The sequence below is a fragment of the Myxocyprinus asiaticus genome, chromosome 1 (assembly GCF_019703515.2).
Source record: "Myxocyprinus asiaticus isolate MX2 ecotype Aquarium Trade chromosome 1, UBuf_Myxa_2, whole genome shotgun sequence".
In the NCBI taxonomy this organism is placed as follows: Eukaryota; Metazoa; Chordata; class Actinopteri; order Cypriniformes; family Catostomidae; genus Myxocyprinus; species Myxocyprinus asiaticus.
The window spans coordinates 21,441,770-21,459,827 of NC_059344.1; the positions used below are offsets into that span (position 1 = coordinate 21,441,770).

Consider the following 18,058-nt stretch of genomic DNA (forward strand, 5'->3'; position numbering starts at 1 on the left):
TCTGAGTGCTGAGAAGACTATTGCTGCAGCGGGCGAAACGATACTCCTACCTGGCGCAGGAGCAGGGGAGGAGCTTGCCAGAGAAAAATCAGGGACAGCATGTGTGAGGAAGACTTGCTTAAATGGCTGTGGAGGGGGAAGTCAGTTGAATAAGATCAGAGGGAATTGAGGATCGAGAAGCCTCGAGGAGAAGGCTGGAATCAATTATTTTTATGGACTCAGCGATGGAGCTCACAGCTTCCAGAACTGGGTTGTGCGTTCTGGTAGAAGTTGAGGTGGTGGCTTCATCTGAGGGAGCTCTCCTACCTGACTAGTCAGGGATTGGGATTTTACTGACCATTTATGTCCCGTAGGTTTTGGAATGGGAGCAGAAACTTGAGATGGAACAGCAGCATCGTCTGGGAGGAAAGGCAGGCTTTGCAGAATATTATGAGCTAGCTGGTTCATTTCTGGCCTGGAGAGATTGGGGTTGATAGAGATGCCTTTTTTGGCTAACATTTCAATAATCCTTCCAAGAGGGCAGCGATCCCAATGAGACTCCAGAAGCTGCAGACTCCAGAACCTGCAGACTCGTGCTGCAAGGTGGAGCTGTCTGATACTGAACAGCAGGTAAGTAGCAAGGACTTAAATCCATAGAGTATTAGCTCGTCAGAGAGCAAAACTGACTCGGCGTTAGATATAGTGAGCTGTTGAATGAATGGCCGTGTTGGCACACTGAAACAGCAAAGTGATAGTCTGTTAGCAGACATTTAAAGCAAGTATATAGGCCTTTTCTCACTTACAGTCCTGGTACTTTTCCTTTAGTAACTTTCTAGATGAGAACTCATGCTACACCCGAAGAGACTTTTCCCCACATGCATTCGCACTCACAAAAGTAACCCCCATAGTAATGTCATCTAGTCAAGGCTTGGAGGGTTACTTTTTAAATGTATTCCATTACAGATTACAGAATGCATTCTGTAAAATGTCATTTGTAACGTATTCCGTTAGATTACTCAAGGTCAGTAACGTATTCTAAATACTTTGGATTACTTCTTCAGCACTGGTAGATATTTTCAATTGTTTTGACTCTAAAAACTCTGCCAGTACAGTAAGACAAAATACACATGTTAAAAATACATTATCTGAAAAACCTAAATATCTTATGCAGTGTTGTTTCTAAAACATGATAAATCTAACTGATCTTGTTTTAAGGATTTTTAGATATTTTTACAGGAAAACAATACAAAAATTATTATCAAGAATATGATTTTTGCCCTAATATCAAAGGTCTTACTAGAAAAAAAGAAATTATGATCCAACGTGAATTTTCTTGATAAAAAAATATGATCGTGCCTGGTAACGTGCATGTAAAATGGCTAGAAATAGCATTTTAGCTTAGCGTAGAGCTGACAATTTACACAAGGCTTATTTCTATTTCTTCTGCTCCAAACTTACTTCAAACTTACTTCTCTGTCTGCTCGTATGAATAACACATCATAAGAAAGTATTTCACCGCTGTTCAAATGCACTTTGGATCACATCATTTATATGTATAAATGTTTTCCATCTGAAAGGACTAAATATTAAATGAAACAAATGACAATAAAATGCAAAGTAATCTCTTCAGTAATCAAAATACTTTTTGAATGTAACTGTATTCTAATTACCAATGATTTAAATTGTAACTGTAGTGGAATACAGTTACTTATATTTTGTATTTTAAATACATAATCCCGTTACTTGTATTCCGTTACTCCCCAACCCTGCATCTAGTATCGACCATTTTCCTTGTGATGCTGTTTGCACGCACGATTCAATAGCAGGAACAACAACAAAATCAACAACACTGATGAAGGACGCCGGTATTGGAGCTACACTTTTGTTAGGACTGTTTAACACAAACTTTGGCTGCATCCGAAAACGTAGGCAGCTGCCTAATAAGTTAATGGTTTAACTGACAGCGTTTGTCTCTTAAGAATACTGGTCTCTGAACAGACTTATTTCATCCTACCTCCTTATACAGTCTCCAAAGGCAGTATTTTACAGATTTCGGACACAGCCTGTGTCTTCAGATTACAGTTTGGCACGAGTTGTGCGTGCGGTGATCCGTGCTGAAAGGGATTTATGATTAGCTAAGGAGCTAACTAGATAATGGCGTGATGATGTACTGCTACGAGTCTTCCTGCTAGAACTGCATTTACATATCTTGAAGACTGTCTGCCATCTTGGGTGAATTTTTTAATGAGTTCATCACAATGGATAATGGGAAATGCCTTATCCATCAAGGAATGCCTTATCACGTGCACAGATACCTGAAAGCTGTCTCATATGACAGGATTAGAGGTATGGACAGAACTGGGGCAAAATGAAGTATCTTATAAGGAAGCATAATTTTGCTTCCAAGAAGTTACCTCTTCCTTAAATATCTTCTGCTACCTCCATTAGAGACACTGCTTGACAGATGCATCATTCTCTCATTTTTAATCTCTTTCTAATTTATCCCCTCTTCGCTAGCTCTCTTTCTGCACTTTGCATCACTCCACCACAAGACGTAACCACCACAACCATTGAGGACTTGCACCCATCTCACCCTTCCAATATTCAAATTAGTGTTAATTCAATATGGGATTATCAATGGCAGTTTATGGAACAGTGTTTGGAAAAGCGTCTTGATTGGCTCACTAGGTTTTGGAACAGAGTTAATGTCTCTGATAAGACCAGCCATGCCCACATTAAAGACTCCCTCTAGCCTGCAGTCAGACACAAATCCCCACCCTGACCATTCCAGCTCTGCAGGAGCTAATAGTTCAAGCTCTGATTCAGCACAGACCGTGTGTGTGTGTGTTTGTGTGTGTGCTGGGATTTTTTTATAGTGCTTGGATGTAATGGAAATGCAATTTAAATGCAGCAGTATTTCATGGAATGACAAATGAAGGATTGCTGTCTCCTGTCTGAGAGAGAGTGAGACAGAGATAGAGAGAGAACGATGCAAAATAGGTTTTTGTCTAAACTGCTACTGCTTTGGCAATACAAAAGTGCCATAATTTGTCATGCCACTAAAGCACACTGCAACTGTGAAACATGAGCAGGTCAGGGAGAAAGCTAAAGGAATAGTTCACCCAGAATTTTAAATTGTCATAATTTTCTCACTCTCATGTTGTTCCAACCCTGTACCGGAATTTTTATTTATTTATTTATTTATTTATTATTATTTTTTTTTTGAGTGTCTATTTGCACCCTGGTGCAAATGGTGTGGGGTGTAAAGATGGTGTGAAAATGTATAGTGTTGTCCTAGTGACCGCGGTTCAAATCAATGTTTTAACCCACTCTTTTTTCCCCATCTAATTTCCTGATTCCACTCTTAATATTTCCTTTAATACTAATTAAAATAATAGATAAAAATTCATATAAATGTTGATTTCATCACAGTGATTTGGTCACGATGAATGCAGAGGAGTGCAGAGAAGGGTTTGATCCAGAGGCGGAGTCTGTCGATCGCACGGCTTGTCATCGCTTGTGTGTAGATTGCATCACTGAATTACTAATAAATAAATAACCATGGATATTTTTTCTAAGGTAAGGTTAAGGTTAGGTTTTGGGGTAGTGGTTAATGTAGTGTGTCTGTAGGACTCTAAATAAACACAATAAACACACTGCAGTGATGCCCATACTGTGTGTTAGTATTTAAACATGGGTGCAAATAGTATCTGACACTATTTGCACCAGGGTTGGAGTGCAAATAATATCTGCAACTATTTGCACTGGGGTGTAAATAGCATATACCATTATTTGCACCAGGGTTGGAGTGCAAATAGCATCTGCCTTTTTTCCTGTGGAAAAAACACAAAGGACAAAGCTACACTATAGGCTTCAGTTACATTTGGTCACAAGACAAAATAATGACAGATTTAATTTTGGGTGAACTATTGCTTTAAAAGCAAAGGAAAAAGAGTAAGAGACAGCAAATGTTCAAGATAAGAGGGACCAAACAGACTAATCTCACTATGAATTCGGAGGCATGAGGTCAAGAGTTCTTCAGCTAAACTCGGTGCTTCCTGAAATTCAAACTACTGCCCGCAGTGGCCAACGCAGAAAGTGTTTTTGAACCTACAGGCATGTGTAAGCTCCAGTTTCCTGGTGTAATGTCCACAGAGGGTCACCAAAAGAAAGTTGTAAACAAGTTGTTTTGATGATGTAATACAGTGAAAAGGAATGCATATTTTATGAACCATACCAACCTGTGTCTTTGAGGTTGCTAAAACAACTCGCTGTCAGTCACACCACCAGGTGACGGTAAACAGACCTGAACTGATGCAAACATGTCTGATGGGAGATGGCACTTGTCAATAACCCATCGGAATGGGGTTGATGTCAGGGTACTGGAACATTTGGTAGCATGGCCAAGTCCCCCCCAGACCAATGGCAAAACACGATCAAGGGGGACCAACCCAACTGAAATGATCAAGGAGGAACACCTCCCTAGTCCAACTAAGAGAAAAGGGTTGATCAAAATGCCCCTCCAAAAGGTCACATACTAGCACAACACCTGATCGATAGCAACATGTCAAGTTCCCGTGTGATTATGTTGGACCAAATGTAAAATAAACTGCCACTGATAGACCCATATCGACTGATCACTAATCTGAATATTTGAAGGGTGTGGTTGGTGCATGTTCCCCTCAATGTCTGTGATGGTTATGCCTTGTGGTTGTGGGATGCAAAGTGCAGGAAGAGAGCTACTGGATATGGGAGGAATAAGAAAGAGATAAAAAAAGGAAAGAATGATGCATCTATCAAGCAGTGTCTCTAATGGAGGCAGCAGAAGATATATTAGGGGGAAGTAAGTGCGGGAGAGGATGTGTGTGTGTGAAATCTAGTTCTCTGACTTTTTGATATTCAGAGCAGCTGATGACTGACTCGTCAAGAAATAAATAATTAAATGGATGAAAAAAGCAGATGATTAAACCTCAAGGAAGAAATATAAAGGAACATCTTGAACTGTGAAATATGCTGAAGACCACAAACTTAGCAGTGCCTTGAGTTATTATAAAAACAGGGTAAAATTAACTATACGCTTGTATATGTTGTTTGTGCTGTATCTGAGTGCAAAATCCACAAATACTTTTCAATGTTCTATTTTTGCATCTTTGTTATACACAAGGCTTCACGGCCAAACCACCTGAGTGGATCTCATTCACTTACAAATGTCCCTGAAGATTGTCATCCCAAGCTCAGGAAATTCATATGAACCATTAAATAGGACCTAAATTCTAATTTGGGAACAGCATCATCCACTCAGATCTATAATTGCCCTAAAATTAAATAGTCAGACAACAGTGAAACTGGCCTCAAATCAGCAGAAATGGATTGGGAATCATCCCTAGATTACCTAGTATTGAACCAGAGAGAGACAGAGAGAGAGAGAGAGTGTGACGAAGAGTACATTTGAGAGATATACACGAAAGCATTATAAAGAGAGAAAGGGACTGAGCAAGAGGGAGAGAGTGTCTGAAAGAACAAGTGTAGACTACCTGTATCCACTTTATTTAAGACAATATTCTTATGTAAGCGCTTCATATTTCATGTTTGGTAATTGAAGTGCTTTTCAAATGCTTGCTTGAAATGGGCTGGCTATGGAAAGTGACACAGACAAAGTGACAAAGTATTTAAATGGAATATTATTAATGAAAACTAGATGAAACTGACTTGCCATTTTCTGGTCTAAAATCGTTTTGATGACTGGTATATGTGTCCAATTGCAAGATGGACCACTGGAGGAGCAGTGTAGTGATTCATAAAGCTGAAACTTTATGACATTCAATGCTGATGACAATTAAACAACCATACAAACTTTTATAGACAATTTCAAGGATGTAAACAATAACAAAATAATTAGAATGCTACTGTGCATGTCTGGTCCTGAAGCATTTCCGGTAGCAGAATTTTTATAACCCAGAACTGTCAAAGCAAAGACTAGTGCGTACTTTTGGAGTCTAGCTAAAACAGAACAAACAAGATATGTGCAAAACCTGAAAATAAACAATGATATGTCATTATCGGATCCTTAGTAAACACATTTACTCAAAGAACATGAAACATTTACCTGAAGTGACTTATCCAGACATGTTGTTGATACTGAGCATGTCTATGAAAGAGAGGCAATGAAAGTGTATCATAGTTTATTGCTGCGTTCCATTCAACTCGGAAAGTCGAATTTTCCAACTTCCTACTAGGAAAAGTGCAATGGAACACCACTTGAAGTCGGAATTCCAACTGGGAAACTCGTGCGGAAATTTTCAACTCCGATTTTGCAAAGATGCAGGTGTATGATGTCACACAAACATGTCGGCACTTGGGGAGATATACAAAGTAAGTGATACATTCACTTTTATTAAGTAATATCAATAAATGAGTCAAAGTTCCTACATGACATGATATTAAAGCTTGTTGAACAAACACCTGCAGAGACAGGTGTATAAAACATGGTATATTACGCTCTCTTTTGATAATCGTACACCAGTAGCACAAATGCTAGCATTGCAGCATTGTTTATCAGTTGGGTTGCTAGGAAACGTCTCTGGTTACAGTCAAACACCTGCTAAGCTAACGGGAGCATTGCAGTTTTGTTTCCTTACATGTCATCTTCCGAGCATCTGGCAATGGAATGCATTTATGGCCGGAGATCGGTGATTTCAAGTAGGAATATCCCACATCTGACTTGAATGGAATGCAGCATAAATGCTCACAACTGACCCTTCGCTAAGCCCTGCCTTAAAAGCTTCTGACCAATCCTGTCTGAGCAATTGTTTCCCTGCTGCTATAACTCTGACACATTTTTGCTATTATCCAATGAGAGCCTATTGAAGTAATGTGTGTTTGAGTACTTTTAAGTGGGATTTTATCAAATTATTATTATTATTATTATTTTTAAATTTTGCCAAGTAATTTGTAATAGTGACACGAGTTACTCAGAGAGGATATCGGCAGTGTTTTTCTTTTTTTTTGTTAAATAATCTTGTTATGGATTAAATTGTGTCAGCCCTCATTCCCAAATGAACAAATAACATCCGCAACGACACTTACATTTGCTCCAAGTTAAATTCAAGCTAATAACTGAATGTTTATTCATTCATTTATTGATGCAAGTAATAATAAAAGTGATTGTAAACAGGGTCCGAATTAACACCTGCCAAGTGCCAAATGCGGGTACATTTTCTGTTTGGCCGGTGAATTTCGCAGCGTCACAGGCCGCTCTGGTGGGTGGTTTTTGCTTTCTATCAGTTTATGTCAGCTTGCAAAATAATTTTACACATTCTAGTTTTGTCCTCAAGGGAGCTCTATAGGCCTACAGTACAGTCAGTAACACAGGTGTTTACATAGACCGGCTCTTATCAGTTTATTAGTCCCACTGCTAAATAGTCTCAAACGCTGTGTGTCCACTGGCGTGTGGTGAGCGAAGGTGGATTCAGTGCTTTTAATCCAGACATCAAATGATGATTGCACACATTCTTTGTGGCAATTCTGTAGCTGGGTAAGCAAACATTTTATAAATAAATACTGTTTGTATACTTTGGGCTTTTGAAAACGAAGGTGGTATTTTTCCAACTGTAATTGCACATATTTAAGATGACATCATTGCCTGTGTACTGAAAGCTAATAGTAGAAAAAACACACTGGCTTTGAACGTATATTACAAACTCACCCTGAAGTGGCAGTTCTTTGAGCGGATTTCTAGCGCATCAGTTGGCACTTACCATTAGCAGTGCATGTCGAAACAAGATGAAAGTAATGTTCAGGAGCGGTTATGCCATTGGGATGAAGGGAAGAGCACTCTTGGATTTACAGTGTGGGTACGTTTTTAATTACCCACAAACACACATACAAATTCTCTGGTAATGATTGCATTATAATAAAATTCGAATTATATTCATGATGTTCTGTTTCGTTAACGGTTCTTGAATGTGCATTATTCCGGTGATGCGGACAGAAAGATGGGCTAAAATACTCAGGACAAAGTGTTTCCTGTGTTACTGTGCCACTGCAACACTGCAACTGAATCTACAGCATGAGATGAGAAATAAAGCGCTACCAGTAGACCGATTCCCAAAGAAATGACTTTCACACACCATTGCACTTGTGTATATGGCTGTGTGACAATAAAGTGATTTGATTTGATTGATTGACTGAGCAGGTTCAGACGTAACAAGCGCCAGTGTAATCTGATTCCCAAAGAAATTACACTTTTGAGATGGTTCTTTTGAATCTACAGCATGAGACGTAACAAGCAACAGTGTAATCTGATTCACCAACAAATTAATCTTTTGAGCCAATTCTTTTTTAGTGAATCAACAACTGTTGCCCGATTCCCAAAAGCAGGACTCTGTGAGCCAGCTCTTTTTAGTGAATAAGTAAGGAATAATTGACTCCGGCCCATTAAATTGTTTAGACATAATGCACACCCGAGGTGGCAATTACACCTCAGGTGTGCATTATGTCTAAACAATTTAACGGGCCGGAGTCAATTATTCCGCTTATACCACAGTTACCACAACTTAAGACATCATTCAGGGTTTTATCTCAAGACATTTTCTGGTTTTCATCCCTAAAACGCTCTTATGATAGGAACTAATTTCTTTCGCCACAGATTCAGCGTCCTGCTTTAATACAGTCCAAGCCTTCGTTGCTAATTCGAAAATGTCACTTTTGAACTGGCAACCTAGGATTGCAAGGCTTGCACTGCTATACTCGAGGACTTGCTGGATAATGAGGTAGTGCGTTTGTGCATGTATGTGTGTGTGAGTTTGAGTTTGAGGGATCGAAATAGAGAAACTCAGAAAATTAGATATCTCACTTCTGGGATTACCTTTTTTGTTGCAGCTCTCATCAGAAGTAACATCGCTTCAAAATCGGCAAGATGCGTGTCTCCATATTCCCGTTGTAAACCTTTAACTTTTTTATCCCTACTGAGATGCAGGAGTGCGCAGACATGACGACTCTGTTTTTCTCTCACGAGTATGTTTGGGCCTTAAGTGTGTGTGTTACACATATAATGTGTGCCCACGAGTGTGGGAGTGTGTGCGTGAGAGGGGGAGCATGAGGGTTTTTCACACAGCTATTTCAGATAATATAGGATCTGTTGTACTGATCAAGTGTATCTAGCTTTGATACAGCTCAAGACTTCGTTGCTAGTTCGAAAACATCACTTTAGAACTAGCAACGGAGGATGCGCTGCTTTTCGGCATGGGATTAAAAAGGTAGTGCATGCTTGTGTTCACGCGCGTGTGTGTGTGCATGCGTGCATGCATGTAAGTCTGGGGGAGACGAGGGAGCGCGAGGGCTTTTTTTTTTAACCAAAATTTAAATAAATGTAGGATATTTTAGACATAGTTTTCACATTCTGAACCGATTTACTTTAACCAATGTCTTTGTTTTAGCTGAATATTTTGTTGTGGTAGCATGTAGGGCTCATTGAAATAACTGAAATAATTTGGTGAAGTGATATGGAACCATTATGTGGTCAAGACCTGGAACTACTTTGTAGCCGTGTGTTTCCTTGAAAAATAATTGCACACCTTAGAACGCCCGTGAACCAATCAGAATCAAGCATTCAACAGACCCATGGTATAAAAAAGAATTATGAATTCATTGGAGCTGACTGAATTAATTGACTCACTCCAAGTAAACCAAGAATTATTACTGTGTTGTGTGTACTTTAGGCTCATGAGAGTTACTTACTGGTCATTCATATGACAACATGTTCTTTAAAATACAAATTTAGTTTTGTTGTAATAGGTGAATAATTTGAAAAATTATTCTAAATGGACTATCTGGCAATTAAGTATTTTTTTTAAAATAATAAAACAATGCAATTCTTTAAAAATGCTGTTCACTTTTAAACATGCATACAGTATTGTATATAAAAATATGCATTACAATGTCACTCTTCATACCAGCCCATGTAAAAATATTATCCATTCCGTTTATGAGAATACTTTGCCAAAAACCACGTCCTTCATGGCAATCTCCCATTCATTCCAATGGGTAGTTCTGCAGAGCTTGTCAGAGCAAGCAACCGTAACTAAGGGGAGTGGAGCTTCCTCAGCTGCAAGGTCGGGAATATTGGATAGCGCCTATTATAAACAATTAAGTTGTTGATGCATGACTTGCAGACAAGGTTAGGTTTTTTGTTTTTTAAATTATATATATATATATATATATATATATAAACTTTCCTTTTCTACCTCTTTCTTCTGCTGTAGCTTCTCTAAGATCTTGACAGTTCAGTATTGTAGATATTGTTTACTATATGTGACAAATTGCTTATGTTCATTTGTAAGTCTCTTTGGATAAAAGTGTCAGTTAAATGACTAAATGTAAATGTAAATGACTTCGCAGATTCATTCATGGGAGCGATCTGTAGTTACTTTTAGTGACGATAAAGAAATACTCTGACTTAATTAGCCAGCTAAACTCTACCTATCAAACTTACTCTTTGTTGGAAAAATTTTTGTTCACCTACCAGAGATTAGATGTGTGCTGCAGTTGTTAGAACTGCATGTATCCAGCCGTCTCGCTTCACTGCTGCAGTTTATGCATCCATTTGTGGTTGATTTTTCGGAAATCTAAACTTTAATTTCCGTGAGTTCCAGGCATCCAGGAAGCATCCAACCAACTATAAACATGGTTCAAATTTTAATAATTACATTTTATGCCAACACTTCCGCTCGCTGATGCTCGGTGAGCTCGGCCGCCATTCGCACTCGCTCGACAGCTCCGTGACACCTGCCGAAGGTGGCTGCTGACTGAAGATCGTCCAGGTGTGGACATGAAGTCCAGGCCGGTCTGCTGGAGCTGCAGGGAACCTGGGCTTTTCCAGGACTGATGCCCCGCCATGTAGGTGCAGACATTGTTCTGGACCCCCGACGTGCCACAGGCTGCCCCCAATTGAGCAGGAGCATACTGGATACCTGTGAGTATTAAGGGGGTACTCACCCAGGCTTGATTCATTCCGAGGCTTTGGGTACAGGCCGGTGGGTAAAGGTAAGGTGTGTGCACGGGGATATTCAAAATTACCCTTTGGTGATGGTCATCATTCAATTTCAGGGACAAAAGCATAGTGTCAAGGCTGCGGTTAGTCCCTGTCTCTCCCATCCACTAATTTTGGGGACGAATTGGCCGGCATTTACAACTTTATTGAGGGGAATATGTGTGGATTGGTCCTGCAACCAAGCGTATTGGTGTGTGGTGTGCGATTAGCTGGCTGGGAAGGTGGTGCCAGGGGCGTCTACGTCAGCTCCACGGAGGACATAGGGGAGGGGGAGGGGGAGGAGGAAGTCTCAGCTTCCCCAGCCCTTCGAGGATTCCCTGCAGGGGATTTCCCTCTGGAACAGACTTGAGATGAGACCCTTAGGCACGCCTTTGATCAAGTGAAAGTGATTGATGGTCAATGCCTCCAGCCGGACATTGCACTCTCATACCCGTATTATTATCAAGGATCGGTTGTATCAAGTGACGCAGGACACTCAGACAAAGGAGGATACAATTGTTAGTACCGAAGAGCTGTCGGGAAATGTTATTCCAGATGGCTCATTATAATCTGATGGCGGGTCACTTAGGGCAGGAAAAAACACTGAACCTTCTAATGCTTGACGTCCTAAGGGAAAATTGGGAGGAGGGACCATCAAACAGCACAAATTAAATTCAATAAAGAAATTCTTGACCTGAGAGCAAAACTCAACACACTGGGGCAACTAACACAGGAGAATTTGCTCCAGGCTCAAGAACGTCAAAGCCGGCTGTATAACAGGGGCACTCGACTACGGGAATTTAAACTGGGATATAAAGTCCTTGTATTGCTCCCCACATCAAGCTCTAAATTACTCACCAAGTGGCAAGGACCCTTTGAGGTCACATGGCGAGTTGGGGAAATCGATTACGAGTTGAAACGAATGGATAGAGGTGGAGCACGTCAGATTTACCACCTCAAACACCTAAAACCATGGAGAGAGGTGGTTCCTGTGACTTTGGCGATGGTGGTTCCAGAGAGGGAGGAGCCCGGGCTGGACTTGAACTTAAAAGCCACCGATCAAGTCACCCCGGTAACTTGTGGAGACCACCTCTCACCATCCCAAGTCATGGAGGTTGCAAAGAGAGTTTCTCCGACGTGTTCTCGCCTCTCCCCAGTCGTACAAATCTCAGAGCACCATATCGAAACAACCCCAGGGGTAGTGATATGCTGTCATCCCTACCAATTACCTGAACACAAAAAAAGAAGTGGTATGGGAAGAATTGAAGGCCATGCTAGATATGAGGGTAATAGAAGAATCCCACAGTGACTGGGCCAGCCTGGTGTTTCTGGTTCCTAAGGGCAATGGCTTGGTCACTCTTAGGAACCAGTGATTTGATTTTATTTGATTTCTGTGGTTTATAGAAAAGTAAATGCGGTGTCTAAATTTGATGCGTATCCGATGCCTCAGAATGATGAACTGCTCGATCGGTTAGGCGCAGCTTTTATTCGACACTGGATTTGACGCAGAGATATTGGCAGATCCCCTTAACTCCCATGTCCTGTGAAAAGACAGCATTTTCCACACCATTTGGATTACACAAATTCATGACCCTTCCGTTCAGTTTGTTCGGGGCCTCGGCTACATTTCAGTGGCTCATGGATAGAATCCTCAGACCGCACACTGCTTACACCACTGCCTATCTAGATGACATCGTTATTTTCAGTAATGATTGGCAGCGGCACCTGCGGCATCTGAGGGCTTTCCTGAGGTCGGTGAGATGGTCGGCACTCACGGCAAACCCAAAGAAGTTTGCAGTTGGGCGGGTGGAAATACGGTATCTGGGCTTCCACTTGTGTCATGGGCAGGTGTGGCCCCAAATTGATAAGACCACAGCGATTGCAGCCTGGCCGAGATCTAAGACCAAAAAATAGGCGAGACAGTTCCTAGGGCTGACTGGCTATTATTGTAGGTTTTTGCCTAACTATTCATCCGTCACCTGACTGATCTGACTAAAAAGGGGGCACCAGATCCGGTTCAGTGGACGGAGCCGTGTCAACCAGGCATTCACGTGGGTGGCGGGCCGTTATTGCACTCTCCTGACTTCTCTCTCCCTTTTATCTTGCAGACGGACACATCGGATGGGGGGTTGGGAGCGGTACTGTCCCAGATGGTGGAGGGGGAGGACCGCCTCCCGCTGTACATTAGTTGGAAGCTCTCGCTGAGTGAGAATAGGTACAGCACAATTGAGAAGGAGTGTTTGGCCATCGAGTGGGCAGTCCTCACCCTCCGGTAGTATCTGTTGTGGCATGCTTTCATCCTCTGTTCGGACCACGCCCCACTCCATGAAGGATGCCAACGTGCTGATCACCCATTGGTATCTAGCTCTCCAGCCTTTTAAGTTCGAGGTGGTCCACAGGCTGGGGGCACAGATGGCTGTTACGGATTTCCTCTCCAGAAATGGGGTGGGAGTAGGTGATGGGGTTATGTGGAAATGAGGGTGTGGAGGAACGACATCTGTGGAGAGCAAGGCCGGGGGAGGAAGAGTGGCAAGGATTACCTTGTATGCGGAGATAGAGCCTGTCCCTCCAGCCGAGATGAGGAAAGGGTTCTACAGCCCTTACTTCATCGTACCAAAGAAAGGCGGTGGTTGCGACCAATCTTGAACCTGCGAGTACTGAACTGGGCCTTGCACAGACTCCCGTTCAAGATGCTGATGCAAAAACGCATTCTAGCGAGCAGCCGACATCTAGATTGGTTCGCGGTGGTAGACCTGAAGGACGCGTACTTCCACGTCTTGGTCCTACCTTGACACAGACCCTTCCTGCGGTTTGCCTTTGAGGGCCAGGTATACCAGTACAAGGTCCTCCCCTTCGGCCTGTCCTTGTCCCCTCGCGTCTTCACGAAGGTCGCGGAGGCAGCCCTTGCCCTGCTAAGGGAAGTGGGCATCCGCATTCTCAACTATCTCGACGACTGGCTGATCTTAGCTCACTCTCGAGAGTTGCTATGCGCACACAGGGACCACGTGCTTCGACACCTCAGCTGACTGGGGCTTCGGGTCAACTGGGAAAAGAGCAAGCTCTCCCCAGTTCAGAGCATCTCTTTTCTCGGTCTGGAGTTGAACTCGGTCTCGATGACAGCACGTCTCACGAATGAATGCACTCAGTCGGTGCTGAACTGTCTGAAGTCGTTCAGACATTTTTAGAGGCTCCTGGGGCATATGGCATCCTCAACGATGGCCACACCGCTCGGGTTGATGCATATGAGACCGCTTCAGCACTGGCTTCAGACTCAAGTCCCGAGATGGGCATGGCGCCGTGGGACACATCACGTGGCCATCATGCCAATTTGTCGCCGCCTCTTCAGCCCTTGGACCGACCTGGCAGTTCTACGGGCAGGGGTTCCCCTAGAGCAGGTCTCCAGATGCGTCGTGGTTACAACAGACGCTTCTAAGACGGGCTGGGGTGCCGTATGCAATGGGCACACAGCTGCCAGTTCTTGGACTGGCCCACGGCTGCATTGGCACACCAACTGCCTAGAGTTGTTGGCAGTACTGCTCACCTTGCAGAGGTTTCGGCCATTGATCCAGGGCAAGCACGTGTTGGTCCGGATGGACAACACAGCGATGGTAGCTTACATCAACCGCCAAGGCGGTCTACGCTCCCATCGCGTGTCACAACTCGCCTGCCGTCTCCTCCTCTGGAGTCAGCAGCACCTCAAGTCGCTACAAGCCACTCACATCCTGGGTGACCTCAACACCGCAGCGGACATGCTGTCACGTCAGTTTACCCTCAGGGGAGAGTGGAGACTCCACCCTCAGGTGGTCCAGCTGATTTGGAGTCGATTCTGTCAAGCACAGGTAGACCTGTTTGCTTCCTGGGAATCCTCCCACTGCCTGCTTTTGTACGCCCTGACTGAGGCACTTCTCAGTATAAACGTGTAGGCACACAGCTGGCCCCCTGGACTACGAAAGTATGCGTTTCCCCCAGTAAGCCTACTTGCACAGACCCTGTGCAAGGTCAGGGAGGACGGGAGCAAGTCATCCTAGTAGCACCCTACTGGCCCACCCAGAAATGGTTCCCGGATCTCACGCTCCTCCCGACAGCCCAACATCCCCCCCCCCAGTGAGTTCCCCTGAGGAACGACCTTCTTTCTCAGGGACGGGTCACCCTCTGACACCCATGACCAGACCTCTGGAATCTCCACGTCTGGCCCTTGGATGGGACACGGAGGACTTAAGTGGCCTACCGCCCATGGTGGTAGACACGATCACTCAGGCTAGGGCTCCCTCTACATGAAAAAAAAGAGGGAAAAGAGGCCTCAGCTGGACTAGCCTGTCCTTATTTGTTGAGCAGTCAACTTGTTCCTGAAGAACCGTTCGACACTCATAGCAGCGTTGGGGGAGGTTACGTGACAGCCTGATGCGCTGGCTACGAGGCACACAAAAGTCTGCCCGTCTGACGTAACACAGTTCAGCTAGTTGTGGCATTTTGTATAGGGATCCCTAGTGTCACTACATCGACACAACGTCGAGTGAGTGACAGATAGGGAACGTTCTGGTTACTTTCGTAACCTCCGTTCCCTGATGGAGGGTACGAGACGTTGTGTCCCTCTTACCACAATGCTGAACTACCCGCTGAAATGGCCGGGACCTGGTCTCAGCTCCTCAGCACAAAACCTGAATGAGTGGTTGCATACCAGCTCCTTTTATACCCGTATGTCCGTATGTTCCACTCGCCAATTCTCATTGGCCTTTTTTAAAAAAAGCAGAGGTGTTTGAGGCTCCCAAGAGTGACCCCTAGTGTCACTACATTGACACATCATCTCGTTCCCTCCATCAGGGAATGGAGGTTACAAAAGTAACCAGGACGTTTGCTACAATTAGACAAATGAGTGGACCTCTGCAGCCATCTACTGGTTATAGTTGTAATTTCATGTCATTTAAATTAAAATTATTTTTTTTCTCCAGAAGATAGCAGTAATCTGCCCCTAATGCATGACACATTTTTCATAATTACTCCATGAATGAAATTGAGAAATGTAGATCTTCACTAAAGTAAATGTAACATAAAATGTTCTTATTTTATGTGATTTTATAGTTTAGTAATTTAGAGGTAAAATAAGGGGTAAAATACCACAACCCCCCAAAACTGCATAGCTTTAGAGTTTTTAAATTAGTGAATTTGGTGTTATTACGTTTGTTTAAAAATTTTTTTTAAAAAATACATGATTATGGAACAAAATTACACGTTTATTTTTTGGGGGTCAGATTTGACCTCAAACACTATTAGAATGCACCCATAACAAAGAGAGTATAAGGGTTAAATTAAGTTTTATATTTTTCCATTGTTTTTAATTCATTTATGTCAGTCTGTCACAATATAGTGAGGAGAATCTGAATGCAGACAGCCAAAACACAACACGAGACAAAGCACATGGAGGAAAAAACAAACACATGATCAAAACAAAATAAAAAGACAGAGGGGTATTCCTGAAAGCAGGTTAAGTGACTTACTCAGAGTAAGCGGATAACGTCATGGTTACTTGTGTAATCTCCGTTCCCTGATGGAGGGAACGAGACGTTGTGTCGATGTAGTGACACTAGGAGTCACTCTTGGGTTCTTAGGCACTGGCTGTGAGACGGGTGGCGTCTGCTTCCTGTGGTGGGCGCCGGTGCAGTTACCGCAGGGGGGCACCCTTGGCGACGAGCAGACGGAGTGCGGGATCTTGAGCCACGCCGGGGCAGGATGTGCTGGATTGCCCCCGTCTGCTGCTTCACCGCCGAGAACTGCTGGGCAAAGTCCTCGACGGTGTCGTAGGTGCACTGCGAGCGCCTTATCCACCAGGGGAATCGCCGTATAGCCCCTGGCTGCCCTGCCATCGAGGGTAGTGAGAGCGGGGGAACTGCAGAATCGGGGCCGGGCAATAAAAGCGCCTCCCACGATTTTGTCAGCTCCTCGTGCACTTCTGGGAAGAATGGCACTGGAGCGGGGCGTGGCTGCTTTAAGTGGCGCCGCGAGCCCAGGAACCAATCATCAAGCCGCGAGGGTTCAGGGGAGAGCGGAGGGTTCCACTCTAACCCGACGCTCGCGGCCGCCCAGGAAAGCATGTCCGTCATTTCAGCATCGGCCTGTGACTGGGCAATCGTCCGCGAAGGGGCAAGCCCAGCTGAGGCTTCTGCGTCCGACTGCACAAGTCTGCTCTCCGATGCTGCGCTCGAGAGCCCATCATCTTCGCGGGCTCCGAACAAGAAGCCAGACTCGCCGTGAGAAGAGCCGGCGAACTCATCCGGAAGCCCGATTGGGGCAGACGAGCGTGCTGGGGAATGGGAGGTCTTACGAAACCAAGCCGTAACCGCAACGTTGCCATGGTCATGTTCTCGCAATGAGAACATGAACCATCCACAAATGCTGCCTCCATGTGGGTCGCGCCCAGACACGAAAGATAGCGATCATGACCATCCGAAGCTGAGAGATAATGACCGCAACCAGGAATAACACACAATCAGAAAGGCATCTTTAAAAAGACGTGCCTTTAAAAAGACGTTCCGTGTGTGCTGCCCTTTTAGAGAAATATATACCCTTTTAGAGGAGAAAAAAGCTCTTTCAGAAAATATTCTCTTTTGTTTTTCTGCCGAAGCGCCCAGGGGCGTTCTCTGCAGTGCACCAGTGCAAAAAGGTCACAGTTATAAAAACTTAGGACACTAAAGAGACCTTTCTACTGACTCCAAAAGAAAGATGCCCAGGGTCCCTGCTCATCTGCGTGAACATGCCTTAGGCATGCTGCATGGAGGCATGAGGACTGCAGATGTGGCCAGGGCAATAAATTGCAATGTCCATACTGTGAGATGCCTAAGACAGCGCAACAGGGAGACAGGAAGGACAGCTGATCATCCTTGCAGTGGCAGACCACGTGTAACAACACCTGCACAGGATCAGTACATCCGAATATCACACCTGTGGGACAGGTACAGGATGGCAACAACAACTGCCCGAGTTGCACCAGGAATGTACAATCCCTCCATCAGTGCTCAGACTATCAGCAATAGGCTGAGAGAGGCTGGACCGATG

General features: G+C 43.9%; 1 pseudogene; it reads left to right on the forward strand.

Moving 5' to 3' along the window:
• The first annotated feature begins 531 nt into the window (after positions 1 to 531).
• The window catches only part of LOC127439680 (urea transporter 1-like), an 82,444-nt pseudogene continuing 64,917 nt past the window's right edge, over positions 532 to 18,058 (forward strand).